The 21,345-nt window shown below is 37.2% G+C and overlaps 1 protein-coding gene across 2 annotated transcripts in view; it reads right to left on the bottom strand.

Annotated features, from left to right (window-relative positions):
* Positions 1-21,345, bottom strand: part of TAB3 (TGF-beta activated kinase 1 (MAP3K7) binding protein 3) — a 54,423-nt gene that overhangs the window by 31,989 nt on the left and 1,089 nt on the right. Inside the window, exon 1 of one of the 2 annotated variants that reach the window (XR_013992979.1) lies at positions 10,181-10,284. The gene's annotated coding sequence lies outside the window, so the exon portion shown is untranslated. Of the gene's footprint in view, positions 1-10,180; positions 10,285-21,345 lie in introns of those variants that run through there. The other variant, XM_081043573.1, reaches the window with a different exon arrangement.

Raw genomic sequence — 21,345 nt, 5'->3', positions numbered from 1 at the left:
AAGAACCCATGACTCCATATCAGTAATAAATAGTTAAAGACATAAATAAAGACACATACATAAATGGAGGAGAAGGGAGGGCTTTCGCTTATAGTAGAATCCAACTGGTAAACTTGCAGGGAGTGCTAGAGCTGGGGAAATCACTGTATGCAGATTGCTTCAAGTAAGAATCAATGGATGCTAAATCTAGGGGGAAATTTGAATGAAGAGTAGGATATATAAATGGTCTTAAAGTGTCTCCCTGAAGACTTGCTTATTATTTACAAAGGGGAAAAATTTAACAATAAATGGATAAATGGAACAACATCTTGACTGGGTGATCAAAATAAACATCACCAATGAGGGGTAGACAGCGTGCACCTCCAGATGTGATGGTATCACTTTGTACTATTCCACTCAGGAATGCATAATACCTGAAACTACTCATGAGGAAACCAGACAAACTCCAAATGAGAAATGTTCTATTAAAAAAAAAAAAAAGCAGGGAGTTAGGGGGGCAGAGGGGTTGAGAATGTCATCTTAAAAATGCCACTGTCATAAAAGACTACGGCTAGAAAAATGTCACAGATTAAAGGAGACAGAGCCTTGACAACTAAATCCTAGATTGGATCCTATACTAAATGGGAGAAATATTATAAAAGAAACGAACTGGTAGATTAGGAAAAGTGTTCTATCAATGTGAAATTTATCGAATTTACTAAGTTTACTGACTTGATAACTGCTGTGGTTATATATGAGAATATCTGTTTTTAGGAATTAGGCAATAAAACATTTAGGCGTAAAGGGCATGATGTATGCAACTTACTCTCAAATGGTTCAGGAAAAAATACATATATATATGAATATGTGTGCATACACAAACACACATGCACACACATACACAGAGAGGAAACAAATTACAAACAGGAAAAATGTTAACAATAGGTGAATCTAGGTAAAGGTATTCTTTGTACTGTATAAGATATTCTTTGTACTGTTTTTATTCTTGCAATAGAATTTTGCAAACTTTCTGTAAGCAAACAGGAAGTCGTGGTTCTATTCAGGTGTTAAGCCTTCTTCATCCCTGCATTTACATAGTACCTGCTCAAATGTTTGTTAAATGACGAAGAATCAATTTTACTATAATAAATCAATCTAGCTAGTAAGGTTAAAATATAAACATATATAGAGGGTGCCAAAAAAAATGTATACCCATTTTAAGAAAGGAAAAAACTATTAAAATTGTAATACTCAATATATACCGATAACAGAAGATGAATACAAGTCACGTTTGACTTCTGCAATGACAAGAGGTGCTCAAAGTGGTTACCATCAGCGTCCAGACACTTCTGATGACGGCGAAATACTGCTTGAGCAATGTTGACCAAAGTGTCCACTTGTGTACATTTTTTTGGCACCCCTGGTGGGGGTTTGTGTATGTGTATGAAACTTTAGATGAAGTTTATCCCCTACCGCCTGCGTACACACACACCCACCCACAATAAAATTTGGGGATCACCTATGTAGAATGATTTGTAAATGCTTAGGAAAAAAGAAAAATAGGTTTAGGCTACTGAATCAATGGGTATATTTTTCCAGTTTGCCTCTTTTAAAATATCTCAAATCTGAAATGCTAAGAGATTCTACCAGGTTAACAAGCTAGGCTTTAATTTAAAATGTAAATTATGTGAAAGTCCTTAGTGTTAATTTTTTCTCTGAAACAGCGTTTGAATTATCTAACTTTTTGATCAACACAAACATTACCTGCCATTTTCACAGTCAGTCGATCTATAATTTAGACTAGTCACAGGAGTCCTAACTAGAGGAGTTACTTTGCCACTTCACTGAAGCTCTAAGGCAGCACTGTCCAACACGAATGCAAGTCATTTGAAATATTGTAGTATCCACATTAAGAAAGTACAAAGAAACAGGTAAAATTCACTTCGTAAATAGTATGTTTCATTTAACCTAATATATAAAAAATACTATTAACATGTAATCAATATAAAAATCACAGATAAACTAGTTAACACATTTTTTTCAGACTAAGTCCTTGAAATCCAGTGTGTATTTCATACTTACAGAACATCTCAATTCAGACCGGCCACATTTCACGTGCTCAGCAGCCATGTTATTGACTGTGGCTACTTTACTGGACAGCACAGCTCTAAGGCCTTAGGACAGGTGTCTAAGACCTACAACTCTTAGATTCCCTAATTCAGTATCTCCTGTGAGGGCATACAATTAACTAGGCAAAGGGCCTAGCACAGACTAGGTGTTTAAGGATTATTTGTCAGGTGAAATGAAAAAAAGTGAAATTCATTGAATTTAATGATAGGAATGATCTTAGGTAATCAAATCTTTTATTTACAAAAATGATAACAGGAAATGATTCCTTTATATTTGCGGGTCTAACCACATTCAGAACACTTGATGGCTATTTAATCATCATTAAATAAAGAGCTTCTGAAGCCACCAGAGGCTTAACTCAAGGTTTCCTACTGGCTTCAAAGAACAGTTTTATTCATTTCTGAACCCTAATTTCAAGTCTTTAAAATATAAGGGCAATAGAGTTGCCTTTTTATTAGAAGGAAAAAAGGTGACAAGGATCAACAAGAAGAAAGATGTTTCAGGTGCCAAGAGCTTAGGCTCCGCACATTCAGAGCTCTTAGCAACTACTGGCCCTCAGCTAGCTTTCTCTGCCTTCAGAATCTTGGGAGCTACACAAACTTACCATTAATTTATCACTATTAGTATCAGCTACCATTTACTGAATACCTATGCCCTGAAAGGTAGCTATGATCATCTCCTTTTCACAAAGAAGAAAACAAACTCAGAGAATGGGTGTATGGCAGAATCGTGACTCAAATACAAGCCTGCCTTTTCCAAAATCTGAGTTCTTTCTACTATGTCATTGGCAGGTATCAAGGTCATTCCCAGTCGAGTGATGATGTGTGTGCCCTTCTTTGGCTGGGAAAAAAGGGCAGCAAACCCTCAACAGTGTATCATCCAAATAGGGGGTTCCAGGTATGTGGTAGGTTAGATGGAGGGCTCAGAGGGGAATAATAAATCCTTGTACAAATAGCTGTTTTAGGACATACAAGAAGCAGAGGTAAAGGGAAGAAACTGCCGTTTTTAAAAAAATGGTTAAAATAACTTGCCTTTGAAAAAACATTAAATAGCATCTTTAAAATTGAAGCCAACAACTTACCCACAAAAATGGCTACCATTTGAAAAGATGATTAACAGCAGATCTACTTTTCACTATAAGTAGGAGTCTAAACTGATTGAAAAACATCTTTTCCTTAAGGGATTATGTATGTAATCTTAATAGTGATTAGCACTCTGCCCCGTATACACAGTCACTCATATAAGCACTAACTGACAGGGAGAATCATTAAGTATTTCACAGTATGGAACACTCTCAAATAAATTTAATTTCTTGATTATTATAAAATATTAAAATACTTCTTTTAACAAAGCAATTTCCTTTCTGTTCATTGGGAGGTTAAGCAAATAGAAAATATTCCAGCCAATAAGATATACAGTAAAGTACTACAGTGTATTTCTGTATTTAATCCCATAGAATACAACTTACAGATTTGGATACGCTGCAGATCAAAACATAAAATCTATTCTTGTGCATACACAATTGACCCTCGAACAATACGGGTTTGAACTGCGCAAGTCCATAAACATAGGACTGGCCCTCTGTGTCCCTTGTATCCCCGAGTTTCACATCTGTGAATTCAACCAAGAGTGTTTTTTTTTTAATTTATTGGGTGACAATTGTTAGTAAAATTACATAGGTTTCAGGTGTACAATTCTGTATGACATCATCTATAAATCCCATTGTGTGCTCACCACCCACAGTCAGTTCTCCTTCCATCACCATATATTTGAAACCAAGAGTATTTGTGATCCTTGGCTGGGAATCCACAGATGCAAACGGCCGGCTGTATGCACTGTTCTATGCCATTGTATGTAGGGACTTCAGCAGCTGCGGGTTTTGGTATCCACAGAGGGTTCTAGAACTAATTCCCCACAGATAATGAGGGACAACTGCAATTAAGTTTTTGGGGAGTCAAAAGTTTTACACGGATATTCAACTGCTTGGGGGTTAGCAACCTTCTGCCTTGTTCAAGGGTCAACTGGATATCAATATATGCAATAACTGTGCAAAATACATATGGACTTTGTCTCTTAACATTATAATGACATGCTAATTTTTACACTAAAATATTGAAGTGATGAGTGATGCTTTGACACCTTAAAACCAGACAGAGGACTCAAGCAATATCTAAACTGTACTGGCTAGGCTAGGATGTGACCAGACTCCTGGGACACCCCCACTAAAGCACAGATGGCCACAGCTGTGGATTGTTGAGCTGTATATGTAGGCAGTAACCCTACATCAAGAAAGAAGAAATAGTGAAGGCATATATCACACAGTTCCAGAGTCACAAAAACCGGGAGATTCTGTAGGGTGGAGCCTTTACTGCCTGTCAGTTTTGAAGGGACTCCTAACTTCTTCTCAAGGCAGGATGAAGACGGGGGAGTCTGGGATGGTGTGCTTCCCTGTGGGATCACTCTGAGGCTTCCTCCATTGATGCAGCTCCCCCCACCCCCACCCCCACCCCCGATTCAGGAGTGCAGGTAGGTACAAGGCACAGCAGTTGCTGGGATTTCTCCCAACAGAATTCCTCCTCCCAAACGGAGAGCAAGCTCCCCCAGAGCTCTGCTCTGATGCCACAATTCTCCACACTCTAGAAACTGTACAAAATGACCACGACACCGAGTGCTTTCTTTCCACAACCTTTTCTGAGCTCGGCTAATATGGACAGTGCTGTTATGGCCCTGACTGTTTACTTCTGCCAGAATTTTAGCTCACCTCTTCAAATAATTATATCACAGGTTACAAACCAATGGTCTGTGAGCCGAATCCAGCCCATCCGTCTACTTTGGCAGTGTTTAAAAAAAAAAAAAAAGTTGAGCCACACTTTAAAGCAGGGAAATCTTACGTTAAAATTTGGATATCTAGCTTTCCTCTGAAACAATACAGGATCTAGCGACAGTAGGCAACAACTGATTGAAGCATCACTCTCCCATTTAGAAAGGACATACACCCTGCAGGTTTAGTTTCTATATTCCCTAGGGTGTCCCAGGCACTGAGGCCTGGCCTTGTTTCACTCATTGACATATTTGCTGGATCTGTGACACCCGAAATGTGTTTGAAAGAGAGGTTTAAAGATACACTGTAAGTAGCAGTCTAGTATAGTCTGTGGTATGCTATTGATGTGGTAGTTTGGGACACAATAATTCTTCATCGTGTAAGCCTGTTCCAGGTGTTACAAGGTCTTTAGCACCCTTCCCTTCCTGTAAAACCCCAGAAACACCCCCAAGTGGCCCCTAGAGAGGCAACAGGATCTCAGGCTGACAACCATTGTTAACATGTTAAGTCTGAGGTGAGCATTTCCCAGGTTTGAAGAACAGTTAGCCTTGTCTTGAGAGGACTTAAGATTAAAAAATAAAGGAATCATTCTTTTTTTTCTGATTGGTCTGGTCCAAATAACATCTGTTGAACAAAAACATGTATACGAGTATATACCTTTGGAACTTGCATCCATTTTCTTGCTGCTTTTCAGGTTTTGATTTTAGATCATATTTATTGAGCCATATCTGTGTACCAGGCACTGTGCTACGTGCTTTATCTCATTTTATCTCTACTATCATCCAATAGAAGAGGTAATGTCATCCACATTTATAAACGGGGAAATGTGAGGCTCAGAGAGGGTAAATAATTTGCCTGTGGGTCACACAGGCAAGGCTAGGATACAAACTTGAAGTCTGTGCTTTTACCATAATTCTCCTGTACTGTTGGCTACAAGGTAAGACTAAGATTTCCGTTACGGTGGAAACCATTCAGAAGATGGTCACACATCTATCTCATATTCTCTTATATTCTCAAGAGATAAACTATGGACCAAAATAATATTCATATTAAAAGAATCACTAAAAGCATTGTCCAATTAAATATAGCCCCCGGAAAGAAACAGAAGCATATTCAGATTAAATTTAAACTGAATACCCCTCCCCTGAAGTGCATATTTGCCAGCCACCACCAACACAGGACTTACCAGACAAGCCACTCCCTGCCTTCTCCCACCACCCTCTCCTCAAAGTAAAAATAAAGGTACTTGGGATGTCTTCCCAGTTCTGAGGTTTGTAACAAGGAGGTAAAATATTAAAAAACAAACAAAGTTTAGTGACCTTATATAATGGTACATGAAAAAAGAAATGGGAAAGCCGTCTTATTTAATTGGAAATATTTCGTTTAATTAAGAATATTATGGCGGTCTTCCTCCCAAAAAAACTCACCCCCAGTCTAATCATGAGAAAAATATCAGACAAATCCCAACTGAGGAACATTCTACAAAATACCTGGTCAGTTTCCTCAAAACTGACAAGGTCATCAAAACAAGGAAAGTCTGAGAAACTGCCTAAGGTGACATGACAACTAAATGTAAAATGGTATTCTGGTGGGATCCTGAAACAGAAAAAAAACATTAGGTAGAAACTAAGAAAATCTGAATAAAGTATGGACTTTAGTTAATAACAATGTTTCAATATTGGTTAATTTTCATAAATGTATTATGTTAATGTAAGCTGTTAATAGAGGAAACTGGGTGCCGAGTATATGGGAACATCCTGCATTATCTTCTCAATTTTTCTGTAAAATCAAAACTGTTCTGGTTAGCTCAGTTGGTTAGAGCGTGGTGCTGATAACACCAAGATTGCCAGTTCAATCCCCACATGGGCCACTGTGAGCTGAGCCCTCCTAAAAAAAAAAAAACAAAACTCCTCTAAAAAATAAAATCTATGTGAAAAGATTTTTTTAAGATGGTTTATGAGCCCTGGCAGAGGAGTTGTATTTACATCTCCAGCTCTGAAAGCATCTTCTTTTCAGTAGTCTGGAAACCTGACAAAATGAGGAGTTATCCTTTTGCTAACTTCCCAACTCAATATGTAAAAATGACAAAAACCCATAGACTTCTGGTGCCTTAAAGTAACAGCAGACAAGTAACAGCAGACAAAATGTTAGACCACACTTTTAGGGCACGTGGTTCTTTCCCAACTATCATCACAAGCTGAATCTTCCTCTTTTCCTTTAGGTCACAAATATCTTCTACAGTAATTAAATGCTACATTCCCTCACAGAAGACAGAAGTTCAGAACGACAAAAAGACAGTCCACTGCTTGTTTTCTTAAAGTTTTTGCCATGTACCTGGCAGTTACTGAGCCTCCCCATTCTATTTAGAGAAGAAAGGATGAGCCCAGGCCTAGGAAGCCCGTATAAAATTTTGGATTGCATACCCAAAACAGCATACAACTTTTTAAAAAATGCTATTATGTAACCCATTTCTGTTCCATGAAGAGCAATTTATATATAGAATAGTAGCTTTATTGGCTTATTCTGACAAATGAGCATTCTCTCTCCCATCATTTAGAAGCTCTCTTCAATCCCGGTAAACCTAGTAAATTCAACGTAAACTTTATCATTTTAGGGCAAATGCTGACTTAACATCAGAACCATCATGCATACATTTCTAATTAATCTCCTGACTCAACCTCATTTTATAACCACAGCAGAGCTAAAATAACATACACTGTTTATATCATATAAATTCAACACTTTACCATACTTACTGTTTATCTTAAACATTACCCAAAAAATGAACTCCAAGTATGAGCAAGTACAGTGCACCTACATGAATGCTATTTTCTACCACGTGTAATAGCTTTTTCCAATCTCCAGTATGACAATGCAAAATCCACCCCACATTCATGTTGACTTTCTCCCATCGACTTCAATTAGCACAGCCTTCTCTCCTTCCTAAATGTCGTTGTGTGTTTATTACCACTTTCAGCACTTGAAATAATGTTTATTAACTTTATTCTCAACGTTTTATTGCTATGAATCTAGAGAACGAAAATCAAACATGCTCGGGGTGGCCAGTTAGCTCAGTTGGTTGGAGCGGGTGCTGGTAGCACCAAGGTTGCCGGTCTGACCCCCACATGGGCCACTGTGAGCTGCGCCCTCCTTAAAAAAACAAAGAAAAAAAACCCCAAACATGCTCTTTTAGTTACAGTGCCTTGTACACACTAAAAATGCAGTTGTTTTAAATAATTGGAAAAAACAATGTGCTCTGGTTGAGGTGCTCCAAGGTCTTTATTGGGTCAATTCTTAAATGGCATTATTTAAAAAGAAAGACAGGACAACCTATTGGTAATATGTGCCAGAGGCAGATCATCTCCACATTTTATTACTTAAAGAGATTACTTAGAACAGTGTTTTTCAAATGGAGTGTGACCTATTAGTGAATTAGGTAATAAATTTACTGGGAGATGACAACAATTTAAGAAAAAAGGAAACATAATAAGAAAATAGAGTGCTTCACACATAGTAATCGTACATATATCGATTCACAGAACTTGTCTGAGGGGCGTGTGTGTACTAGATCATGATCAAAATGTCTCACTGTGGGTTGCTTTGAGAAATACTGACTTAGAATATAGTGAGGTATTCCAGGTTATGTAAGAAATACGTACCACCTTTCCTTTTTACTTTAATCTGAATAGATGGCAGTTTTCTAATTAACAAAGTGGAGTTATTTGAGAAACGTCTGCATATGAAAGCTGAAGCAACTCTTTATGTCATAAATGTTTGTGACTTTTTCTCCAATGCAGCCTCAATGTGTTTTGTGTAGCTCCCTCATGTACTACTGGAGGCTCCTGCCCTCTGAAGGATTTTTAAAGAAATGAGTTATCAGTCTCATTAACCCAGAAATTCAAAATCACAGACTGTCGGAATTTCCTACTGAAAGGATTTGAAAGATTAACAAAAATGCCATTTATAATCACTTATTTTCCAATGTCTAGCCAGACAATACTCCTGAATCCCTTGTTCATTCAGTTAATAAAACTTGAGAACTCAACTTGGAGATACAGAAGGCTTCATGCCCTCAAACTGAGAGAAACACACAGTTATAACAGAGTGGGGGTAAATCCTACAATAACTAGTCAGAAAAAGAAACGATTAAGGTAGGACAAGGAAAAGGAACGCCAAGGAAAGCTTCATGGAAGAGATGAGATTTAAGATGGGGTGCAAAGAAAAATAGGATTAAAAAACTAAAAATAATAAAATTATAAAGCTAGAAGAAATTCTACACATCTTCTAACCCACTGGTTCTCAACTGGGGACGATTTTGCCCTACAAGGCACATTTGTCCATGTCTGGTGACATTTTTTGGTTATACTGGGGAGGGGTGCTATTGACACGTGGAGGGCAGAGGTCAGGGACAGTATCTTACAGTGCACAGGACATCCCCTGACAACAAAAAATCATCTGGCCCAAATGTCAATAGTGCCAAGGCTAACAGACCCTGACTCAGCCTAACTTCAGTATAATAACCTTGTTTTACACAAGAAGGTAACTGAAGGCCGGAGGGATATTAAAACTTGCTAAAAAGCCAAGATTAGAAAACAGGACTCATACATAACATCTTGTCCAGTGTTTAAGTCGTAACACACACCCATGTATGTTGTTATGCTAGAAAACATGTTAAAAAGAGCGGAAATGTTTATAAGTATTGTTAAGCAGACTTTCTTGATACAGATCTACAAACGGCTCAAAGCAAGAATTATGCACAACTTGAAAACTTATTCTGATTTGTCCATACGACTAGACTTCTCATCTATACAACTGTTATTGAACACAGATCTGAGAGTCAGAAGAATTACAATAAAAACTAGGAAGTCTGAAGCTCAGAATACGCATGCACACCCAGTTACTCCTCGGGGCAGGTCTTGCATGCTCCACCAGTTCCTACCACTGAGGGTGTGGGACCTGGGGAGGAGTCGCCCCTTTTATTAAAAATCAACTGCTAAATCTCCCTTTCACTTGCTAGTAAGCTTTCTAATAACAAATGAATTGTACAAAGAACTTGCTTAGGGTCCTGACTTAGGGCTTAAATCTAAACATGAAATCACCTGGACATATTCTCCTTGATTTTAAATGCACAAAAAGGATGGGGGTAAAGGGGATGGGGTGATAGTAACAGCCACATGGATTAGTTTTCAAAAAACTTTTTTGCTCTAATATAATTACAGGAATACACAGACACAGATATCCATTCCTTACCTCCAACTTGTCAATTTGTGGAACTTCAACTATGATGCCTTGTCCAGTTTGACACGTGGCAATTCACAATCAAAACCTTGAAGAAAAGTCTGAAGATACTGTCCTAAAACAAAGACCAATGAGGTAAGATTCAAACAGTAACAGGTTTAAAGACAGCATGAACAAGTGATCCAGTGTACAAATAAAAGGTCAGCAAAAAAGCAGCCATTTGTACCTTTTACTGCTACCTGAAATTACAGTGAATGACGGTAATGTTCCACAGATACTAACAGAGTTCCCCTGACTGCCTAAGCCCCCCTGCGCCCCTGCCCAGTCAGTCACCTCTATTGCCTAAGGCAGAGCTGACAACAGCAGAGGGGAAGGCCAAAGCTTTTCTGAGGTTTTAGCTTCAGAGAAACTAGCAAGAGAAACTTTAGTTGCATTCCTGGCAAACCATCAGGGGGCCCTATGGCTCCCCATGATATATTAAATGTTAAATGGGTTTGATTACAAAACTGTGCTGAGGCCCTTAAAGAATTCAGAGAGGTGAGCCCAGCAATCCAGAAGAAACTAGAGGTTAAACTGTATCTGACAGCCTGATAGGCTAAGAGGGACAAAAGGAAAATCCTCTTCCCTCATCTTCAGATTAGAAACCTAAAGGGCTGCACAGTGGAAATAAGGGTGAACCAGAAATTAATCAGGCCATACACTGAATGCAACTTGGCCTTGAGTCATGTGGTGGACCCAGAAAAATCTTAAAAGCTGAGGTTAGACTAGCATAAGTAATCCTGGATTCCCTCAAGCAGAGGCCACCAAAAAAATCCTTTCTGGAAGATATCATCCTTAGTCTCAAATGATTTCTCTGACAATTGTTCAAATCCAAAACCCAGCATACAATTGAAGACAGCCAGGCATACAAGGAGATGAGAACAAGATCAAAAGCCGTAGAAACAACAAACAACAAAAACAGATTCAACAGGGGCTCCAAATATTAGATTATCAAATACAGATTTTAAATTATGTTTACTATGTTCAAGGAGATGAAAACCAAACTTAATGATCTCAGCAATGAAATAGAAACCACTAAAAGTGACAAAGCAGATTTTTAAAAGAAGCAAAGAGTAATTCTGTAACTGAAAAATACAAAACTGAAATTAAGAATTCATTGAACAGGTTTAAAAGCCAATAGACAGTTGAAGCAATAAATCAAGGGAAAAGGCTCAGAATGAAGACAGGGTAGGAAACATGAGCATATAGTGAGGAGTCTAACATCCAACACAGTTCATTGGAATCTCAGAAAGAAAAGAAAGAGTATGGGGCAGAAACAATATTTGAACGGCTGAAATTTTCCAAAAATAATAAAAGATGTCAAACAACAAATTTAAGAATCTCAATGAATTCCTAGTTGAAAATCCACAAAGAAAAACTTAAGCATGGGAGGGGGATTACTTTTAAAGAAGCAACAGTTAGACAGATAGCTTAATTCTCAACAACAAAAATGGAAGCTAAAAGACTGTGTAATGGTATCTCTAAGGAGGCCAAAGAAAAACAACTTGCCAACCTAGTACTGTACTGCAGAGAAAATACCCATCAAGAATGAAAATGAAATATTCTCAAATAATAAACGGGGTTCATATCCAGCACATCCCCCACTAAGAAATCATAAAGCAAGAGAAAACTGACACAACATGGAGTAAGGTCACAGATGCAAAAAGGAATGAAGAACCATGAAAATGTAGGTAAGCATGTGAAAAACTTAATGGAACACTGACTGTGTAAAACAATAATATAATGTCTTATGGGATTTAAAATATGAACAGAAATTTATCTCCAAACTCATTAAGTTACATATATTATTAATAGTTTATATATATAAAATATGTACAGCTTTTTGTAAAAATATATGTGTATATAGAAAATTAAATTACAGGATGACAGCACGTATGTCAGGTGAGTAAATGGAACTAAGGTGTTTTTAATGTTCTTGTTTGTTCTGTTTCTGTGAAAAATACCATTGGAATTTTGATAGGAATTGCAATGAGTATGTAGATTGCTTTGGGTAGTATGGAGTTTTAACAATAATACTTCCAATCCATCAGCACAGAATATCTTTCCATTTATTTGTGTCTTTTTCAATTTCTTTCATCAGTGTTTTGCACTATTCTACATGTAGGTCTTTGACCTCCTTAGTTAAGTTTATTCCTAGATATTTTCTTCTTTCTGATGCAATTGTAAATAGGATTGTTTTCTTAATTGCTTTCTGATAGTTGAATTTTTGAGTATTAATTTTGTATCCTGAAACATTTACCGATTTTTTTTTTTTTTAGTTCTAACAGTTTTTTTTTGGTGGCTTGCCCTTTGTAACAACATGGATAGACCTGGAGAGCATTACGCTAAGTGAAAAAAAGAAAACGAGAGAGAGAGAGAGAGAGAGAGAGAGAGAGAGAGAGAGAGAGAGAGAGAGAGAGGGAGAGACAGACAAATACCATATGGTCTATTATATGTAGAATCTAAAAAAGAAAGTTCATAGATACAGAGAACAGATTGGTAGTTGTCAGAGGTAAGGAGTGGGGGATGGAGAAAGAAATGGATGAACTTTTTTTTTTAGTTTAGATAAATTGAATTTAAAAAAACCTTTTATAAAGAAACAACAGGTACATTTCTTAACTCATTTTACAAGGCCACCGAAACCTACCTAACAATGACAGTACCAGAAAACAAAATAAAGGTCAATCTCACTCAAGAACAAAGATCCAAAATTCCTAAGTAAAATAAAAGGAAAATATGATAATGATCAAACTGAGTTTATCCCTGGAAGGCAAAGTTGATTTAGCATTAGGAAATCAACCAATGTAATTTGATTCAAGGAGCAACAGTAGGAAAAGTATTTGATAAAATCCAGTATCATTCATGATATAAGCTCTTACCAAACCAAGAACAGAATGAAACTTCCTTACTCGACCAATAGACTAACTAGGAAAAAATTAAAGCAAATATCATACTTAGTGGATAAATGTTCAAAGTTTTCCCTTCGAGAAAGGGAACAAGTCATAGATATACAGAACAGACAGTACCTTCTATTACCTCTTCTATTCAGTATTATAATCTAAGCACTAGTCAGCACAGTAAGAAATAAAAGTATAACAATTTAAAAGGAACAAAAAAGACTGAAGATAAATTACTACAAGTAATAAATATTTTACACAATTGCTAGATACAAAATTGATACACCAATGTCAGTTGTATTTTTAAAAACAAAATGAAGTCTATAAAAATTTACAATATGAAAACATATCAAATATCTATGAATACAATCTCAAAAGTTGTGAATGACTTTCTGGAGAAAATTATAAACATTGAGAGAAATCAAAGAGTACCTAAATAAATATCATGTTCATGAATTAGAAAACAGTACGATATAATTGCTCTATAGATTCCATGCAAATCCAATCCAAATCCCCAACAGGTTTTCTGCAGGTATGTGTGGCATGTGGAAAGTGACAAGATGATACTAAATTTCATATAAATGTGCAAAGGACCAAGAATAGCCAAAATTCTCTCAAAAGACAACAAGGTAGAAGAACTTGTTCTACTAAAACATTGAGACTTATGATAAAGCTATAGTAAAAAAGACAGTGTGGTATCAGTGCAAAGACTAATGGAACAGAACAGACAGCCTAGAAACACAACCACAGATAAAGGGCTATTGGATTCCTGATAGTAGTAGGTAAGACAGTATGCTGGTAAAATTAGCTATCCATGTGGATAAAAAAGAATACTGTCCCCTTCCTCACAGGATGTTCCGAAATCAATTTCAGCTAGATGCGAGACCTATACATTAAAGCCAAAACAAAGCTTTTGGAGGATGAGAGAGAGTATCTTTTAAGACTCTGGGACAGGGAAGGCTACTTTAAACTGAACCCAATGTCTAGTTTAAACAGGAAGGAAAACTGATAAATCAGACTACACTAAAATTAAGAACTTTGGTTTATCAAAAGACATTAAAATGAAAAAGCATGCAAGGGCTCATTTCTGTCATGTAATAAAGAACTACAAATCAGAAAGTCAAAATAGGCAAGGAAATACTTGACACATTTTTTGAAGGAATTCAAAAGTTACGAAAGCCCAAACCTGAGTTACCTAGAAGATTTAGTTTTAAATACTGACCCTTTCCCTGAGATTTACAGAGTAAAAGATTTCACTATGTTAACATTAAAAAAATGTTTTTAGATGCCCATGTTAAAATAAACCAGTTCTCTCATTCTTTCTCTAGTGAGAACTCTAAATCAATACTTGATCATTGAAAAAATCCTGTTTCAGAAATCTTTGCCCATGCCAAGGTCACAAAGATATTCTCCAAACACAGACCTACCTACATATCCATCAGCAACAGAATGATATATAGTTATATATTCACACAACGGAACATATAGAAACGAGAAGGAATAGTCTGCAACTACACACAACATAAATAAATCTCACATTCATAATGCTGCACAAGGGAGTACAGTAGGATTCCATTTATATAAAGTACAAAAGGAGGCAAAACTAATCTGTGATATTAAAAGTCAGGATGATGGTTGGGAGACAGGGTGATAAGTGACCAGAAGGGCAAACAAAGGGGCTTCTAGTGGCTGGTAACGTTCACTTTCTTGATCTGGGGAGTGGTACACAAGTATGCTCGGTTGGTGAATATTCACTGGACAATTCACTACTGATGTGCACTCTCTGCATATATGGGGGGTGGGGGGGTTGCCAAAAAAATGTATACAAGTGGACACTTGCTTCAGCTCAAAGCACAGAACTCAAATAACAAAAACTAAAAAAAAAGCAGACATTAAACAACATACTAATTACCAAAAAATATTCATAGAGGTGCAAAACCAACTAATGACTCTCAAATTTACAGTAACATTGGTTTGAAACAAAATAAAAAAACCCAAAATAAATTGATTTATATCTAGATTTAGTGACTAGTGTTGATTCGTAAAAGTCTAAGACAAGCAACCTGGTCTTACAGGTTTTTGCTAAATTATTGAATAAGAGAGTCTTTCAAACCTCAGAAATGAACTAACAGATTCACATATGTAGTCAAATCTCCTAATTCCACAAATGAAGAAACCAAGGTCCTTTGAAGTTGGGTGATTTGTCCAAGGTCATAAACAGCTCTTGATAAGTAGAAACAACTGAAGTCATTTAATTAAGTTCACCCCTCTACCAATTTTCTGAAAGTTCTAGGGGATTTCCACCCACCAAGAGAGTTTGTTTACTGGAAGTGCCCCTCAAAACATACCCTATTTAATTGAAACATTTTCATCCAAATGTTACCAATTCAAAATTAATTTCATTGCCATCCATGACTAATAGCCAAAAGTTATTTCTGGGGCAGAAAAGATAAGACTTTCTAAAACTGAAGTTCATGATGTGCAACCTAACAGATAACTTTCTGTTTATGTTAAATGACAACTATGACATCAAACTTAGGCATATGTGATAATTTAGAATGACAATGGAACTTACAGCCTATGGTACCCCTGAAAAAGACTTGAAAAAAATCAATCATGACCACAAACTGAAACCAGTACATACAGACTAACAAATGTGCTAATTAGTGACAATAAATTATTGTATTAACAGTATTAATTTTCTTATTAAGTCAATCAATTATAAATACTAAAAAAGTAATTTCTCCAATTCATTCCAATTAGCTTCTACATCCAGTATGAAGTATGCTTTCTATTTAACTTTAACATTTTTTTTTTTTATTTAAAGATCTAATTGATTTTATTCAACATTCACGAATTGGGCAGTATCGGATCTAGCAAATAGAAAGGAGCTTGTCATTTAGAAGCTAAATCCATCAAAAGTGAACAGTACATAAAACCTATTTAGTCCTGTGAAAACATATTTTTAAATTATAAAAACGCTTTAGTCTTCACTCCATCTCCATAGCATTCTTCCTTCTATCATAGGACTGGCTCCTTTTACTTCAAACTGTGAAGTTCAGTGCCAAGATGAATCCTTAGAGTTGCCATCCCCAGGGAAAGCTGTAAAACTATTTCTCAGTGGAAAGGAAGGAGAACGATCCTATTTAAGTACAATAGATAGGGGCAGTGGACTGCCAAGTAGAGAGAGGTATTCTAGAGTTCCTAAAACAGTAAAGCTTAATAGTAAATATGTAACATGAGTCCTATGCACTCACCTATGGGCCAGGTGCTGTTTAAAGTACTTTATATATAGTATTAGCACATTTAACCCTCCCAAGAACTTTGTAAGGTAGGCAGAACTTACAGTGAGAAATCTGTAAGTGATGGAACAGAGACTTAAGGGCAACCACTGTACGATACAGCCTTCTGAGGAGCAAAGCCAGGAAAACGCTCCTGTCTTCTGGAGGCCATGTCACAGGGCTCACACCGCTCAGCCTCCACTAGGGAAGAAAGAAGTCCCTTGCCCAAAGCTGGGGAGTCCTTGCTAAAATGGGGAAGGAATGTGACTCTACCACTCCTTCTGTAAGATTGTGTTCTTTATCTTTCAGTACCTCATGTACTCAGTGCGGATTTTTGTTGAGACACTGATATACACAGAAGCTAGTTTTGACAGTATTATCAGTTTTCAAATTCAGATATGTTGGGCTGGCCTGGGAATCTGAAGGCCATAAGTGACATTATTTCTGTGGGAAAATGGTGCTGATTTTCAAAAAGGAAGTCTTATAAACGGACCATTCAGAAATTGAGAATCTCTCTACAGAGACTCTGGCCTCATAGATGCCAAGGTAATTAAACAAACTTTAATAAAGACACCGCCGCTACCCAAAACAATCAAGTTTTGCTCCTACATTAAAGCGGCACAGATCCTTATACCTAAAATAATAGGAATGGTTTACTGAAAAAAATCAACTTAATATTTTGTGGATTTCCTTCACTATGGCCAACTTGGGATGTATCCAGCAGTTAATATACTTCTCTCCCTACCTCCTCCATAAACTTTACAGTAAAAAATTACTACCAAATAAATAAATGTTTCACACACACTCCCAAAACAGAAGGGGTGTCATCGCAGAAGGTAGCCAAAGTAGTAATAATAGTAGCAGTAATGATGACGATGACAAAGTAATAATAACAAAGAGAAGAACTATTTCAGTATTCACCATTGCTAGGCATGTTCAAAGTATTATATATACACTGGTTCCTTTAAACCTCATACAAATCCTGTGAGGTAGACATTACACTATCCCAATTTCAAAAATGAGGAAACAGGTCAGAGATTAAGCAACTTGCCCAAAATCACCAAGCTAATTAGTGTCAAAAGTAAGATTTGAATATTTGAGCATGATACTCTTAGAAAGCATGTTTTTAACCATTCTATGTGTAGTTAAATAATTTGGTTAACCCTCAAACACAGGGTGCTTACTCAAATTCATTTTAAAAACAAAAGTAGTTTGGAGACCAAAAAAAAAGAACCACTTGCCTTTTATTAGGAATATGTGCTTCAACCAAGCTAAACTGAACACATTATGGAGAACAAATTTAAGGTGTATTTTGCTCTGCTTTTATCACTTTGCAATCCTTCACTTAATTGAATACTACAGTGTTAACAGCATATAACTTCAACAGACTAATAAAACTTTATTTTAAAATTTCAGGTAAAATAAACACACTGTCCATGCTTATCACTAAGTAAACTATAGTAAAATAACTGCAAGAGTTCCAATACCCTTGAAAAGTTTCAAAACAGCAGCAAGATATAGCGGGGAACAAGATATTCCTTTTATGACAAAGAAAAACTGTTCTTTCCACAACATTGTAACATCTGCTTTAATGACAAACATGATCCTGGGATGGACCAAACTTCAATTGTTGTTTCAAACCGTGAGCCTAAATTCAGAAATTCTTCAGAATTACAATCTAAAAAGGCTAGCAGTTTCTATCCCAGAAGAGCCATCTGGTCCACATAACAGCAGAATTTTGGAGAGCTAAAGGTGTGCCCCCATCATCCCACTGAATAATTAACAAAGAACCCAGCAACTTCTTTCTGGAGCACAAGCTGATTTTCTGAATCATCTATTTGAACTTCAGAACTCACCTTCCCAGGAACCAAAGGTCTATGTGCCAGGTTTCTGAGCCAGCTCACAGAAACTTAAACATCCATAAGGTTACAGAAATATAGTAAAATACCAAACGTGCATGGGCAATGTTTCTATAGGAAAATCCTTTTAGCGTTCAACTTAGAATAAAAGTAACTACCCAGGCCCCACTCAGCCCTGGAAATAGAAAAGAATTCTTCCCTCCCCTAACTGGGAATCTGGGCTCCCCAGGACCACAGGCCCAGGATTTCATGATCAAGGCATGAAAGAGGGCGGTTGGCATAGCATTGGGCTTCAGAGTTAGAAGGACAAAAAAGCAGAACCACCTTGGTGGGCGGAGATCCTAGGATGAGGAAAGCAAGACGTACTTGGGAGAGCGGCTAAAAGCAAGGGAAAAGTACGGGGGTCAGGGTGGGCTGCAGGAGAGGAGGGAACAATGCCTGCTCTTGCAGCAGATGGACTTCTGCAGACTTTCCTCCTTAACGCTTAGGAGAAGGAAGGAAAAGAAAAAGAGAAACTGGCAAGGGTCTTGACATTGCCTTCGTTACTCTGGCTACTCGGCTTTTCAAAAAAGAAGAGTGGTTAAGGGGTCTTGTCCAGATCGCTCTTGAACTCCTAGAGCATAGGGATTCAGAGGAGAGTGGATTTCGAGGAGTTTCGTTGCTCTCCTTGTCCACTCTGCCAAAGACTTTAGTGTTGTCAACTGAGAAGTAAGGGAAGGGTCCAGGTACCAGCAGGAACAGTGTCAGAAAGAGAGGAAAGTAAGGGGAGAAATTTGAAGCAGGAGGGAAGTGGGATACTGGAGGGTAGAGCTGCCAATGAATTAAACTATAATACCTGTTCTTAAATATTTAGGATTAATTCATTTTGACAGTTCCAAATATTTCATCAGGTCCATTTCACTTTTAGAAAAATACTTGTGGCCATGGTAAAAAATTGAAATTTATCACGTAGAAAGGTATGAAAATAACCTGCTAACTACATGAGACAATTTGAGACAATTTCCTGGTGTCTTTACATAGAGGCAATATAAATCATTTCAGAAGGCTTTTTTCTTTACTTGAGTACTTACTTACATTATCATTTGTTGATTTTTTTCGCCCCAATAACCCAAATACCAATTATCTTCACAAATAAGTATACTTAATTCTTGGGAGTATAACTATAAAGAAAAACTTGCTCATTCAGACCAAACATTGCCCATCAGGACTCCAAGGTATCATTTCAAGAAAGCAAAGCTCCAAACTCCATTATTTCTCTCTCCTCCACTCTCCTCTCCTCTTCTCTCTCTCTCTCTCTCTCTCTCTCTCTCTCTCTCTCTCTCTCTCTCCCCTCCACTCTCCTCTCCTCTCTCTCTCTCTCTCTCTCTCAGCGGCGTCCTGAGGAGCGCACTTCTTTTTCTTGTGCCTCCAATGCCCATGTTTTTGTGAGACATGGCTACTTAACTGAAGGTCCCCAATTTACTTCTTAAAAGACGGAGCAGCAAATCCCAAATTCCAGGGATAATTAATTCCACAGGTAAACCTAACCAAAGAACTTGCTGGAGAATAAGTGCCAGCACAGCACCTAGTATCCTTTCCCACTCCCCACCCTGTTTCTTTAATTTCAGCTGCTACTCTTCCAGTTGAACTGTCCAGCAGACAGACGGCCAGGATGGCAAGCTCAGCAGCTTATCGCAGATGCAAGAGCAGAGACCAGTGAGGGACAAAAGTGACCAATGGCCATGCACTGGAAAGATGTTCCTGCTGTTTCACAGAATTCTAAGATATTGCCTGGGAACCTAGAAGGTCTTTCACTCCCTAACTCCGCAGAAGATTATGCTGGATCCCAGACTAGCTACCATATTTTCTGCAAACCACAAACTGGGTCTAAAACTTCTGTACTATGTTAAAAAGAAGAAAAACAGCGTCTGTTATCAAGTAGTCCATTTGGTGGAGAAGGTAGGTGGGTGGCTGGGTAGGTGGGTGGATGTGGGTGTGTGTATACATCTAAGCTATGATACAGCAAATTCAAACCCTTATATATAGTTGATATTTTATTTTAGTAATATAATTTGAAAAGGCATTCAAGACCAGAATAAACAAAATATTTGGTCTTCGAAGTATCTTGGGCATGCTGAAACTGGAGGCAAAGTTAATGAAAACATGAATTTCAGATAGGTCACTACTAAGAATCTTTACCAATCATCAGACCTGCGAAAATGTTACCTCTGGCTAGAAAATGAAGGCATCTGAAAACAAAACAACAACAACAAAAACCACTTGAGATTATCTTCAGCCAAGAACACTGAAAGCTTTTAAGATTACCAACAGAATTGAAAGGTTTCTTTGTGAGAAAAAATTCCGTTTTCACAAAATTTGTATCGGTCAGCACATAAACTTATGCAGAGCATAGTAGAAAAAGCACATATTCTAGAATCAGACTCACATGAGTTTGAGTTCTAGCTCTGCAACTCACCAGCTATATGACGTCCTCAGGAAAGTTACTGAGGAGTACTGGAGGTGTCGTTTCTGTGCAACATGGATGTTATCTTTAGCACAGGGTGGCTATGAGGATTAAATAGAAACATACATAATTCACCAAGTCCAGTGCTTGAACGTACTCAATGTTAGCTCCCTTTGTTCCAACACAAACTGTACAGAGTGTGGTATCTGTAATTGAGAAGACTGTGTCAAATAAACATGTGGAAGAGAATTCAGAATGCTAGCACACAGATTATGTTCTGTGAAATGTAAAGATGAAAATCACATTTAATGTTTAACTTCACTGAAGTCTTTCCCTTGAGTAAGCCAGTTGTAGGAAAAGGGAAGGGCTAAAGCTGAAAAACTTCATTATCACACACTGACTTAAAATGATGTATGTGTATATGTGCTTGCAATATTCCGGTGTTCATAAACAGACACCATCATAAAATTACCATGGGTGATGATGCTCTTTAAAATGTAATACTGTGAAAAATTAAACTCGCATCTCAAAATCCCTTTCTTGATCTAAATGTTTCTTTCTCCTTATAAATGTTCCTGTATACTAATGCAAAGCAACGAAAAAAAGTAAACTCCCTTATCCTTCCAAACTTTTATAAAAAAGTCTGCAAAAAAGGCTG

This window comes from Rhinolophus hipposideros (assembly GCF_964194185.1).
Source record: "Rhinolophus hipposideros genome assembly, chromosome: X".
In the NCBI taxonomy this organism is placed as follows: Eukaryota; Metazoa; Chordata; class Mammalia; order Chiroptera; family Rhinolophidae; genus Rhinolophus; species Rhinolophus hipposideros.
This window is presented reverse-complemented; position numbering and strand designations above follow the sequence as displayed.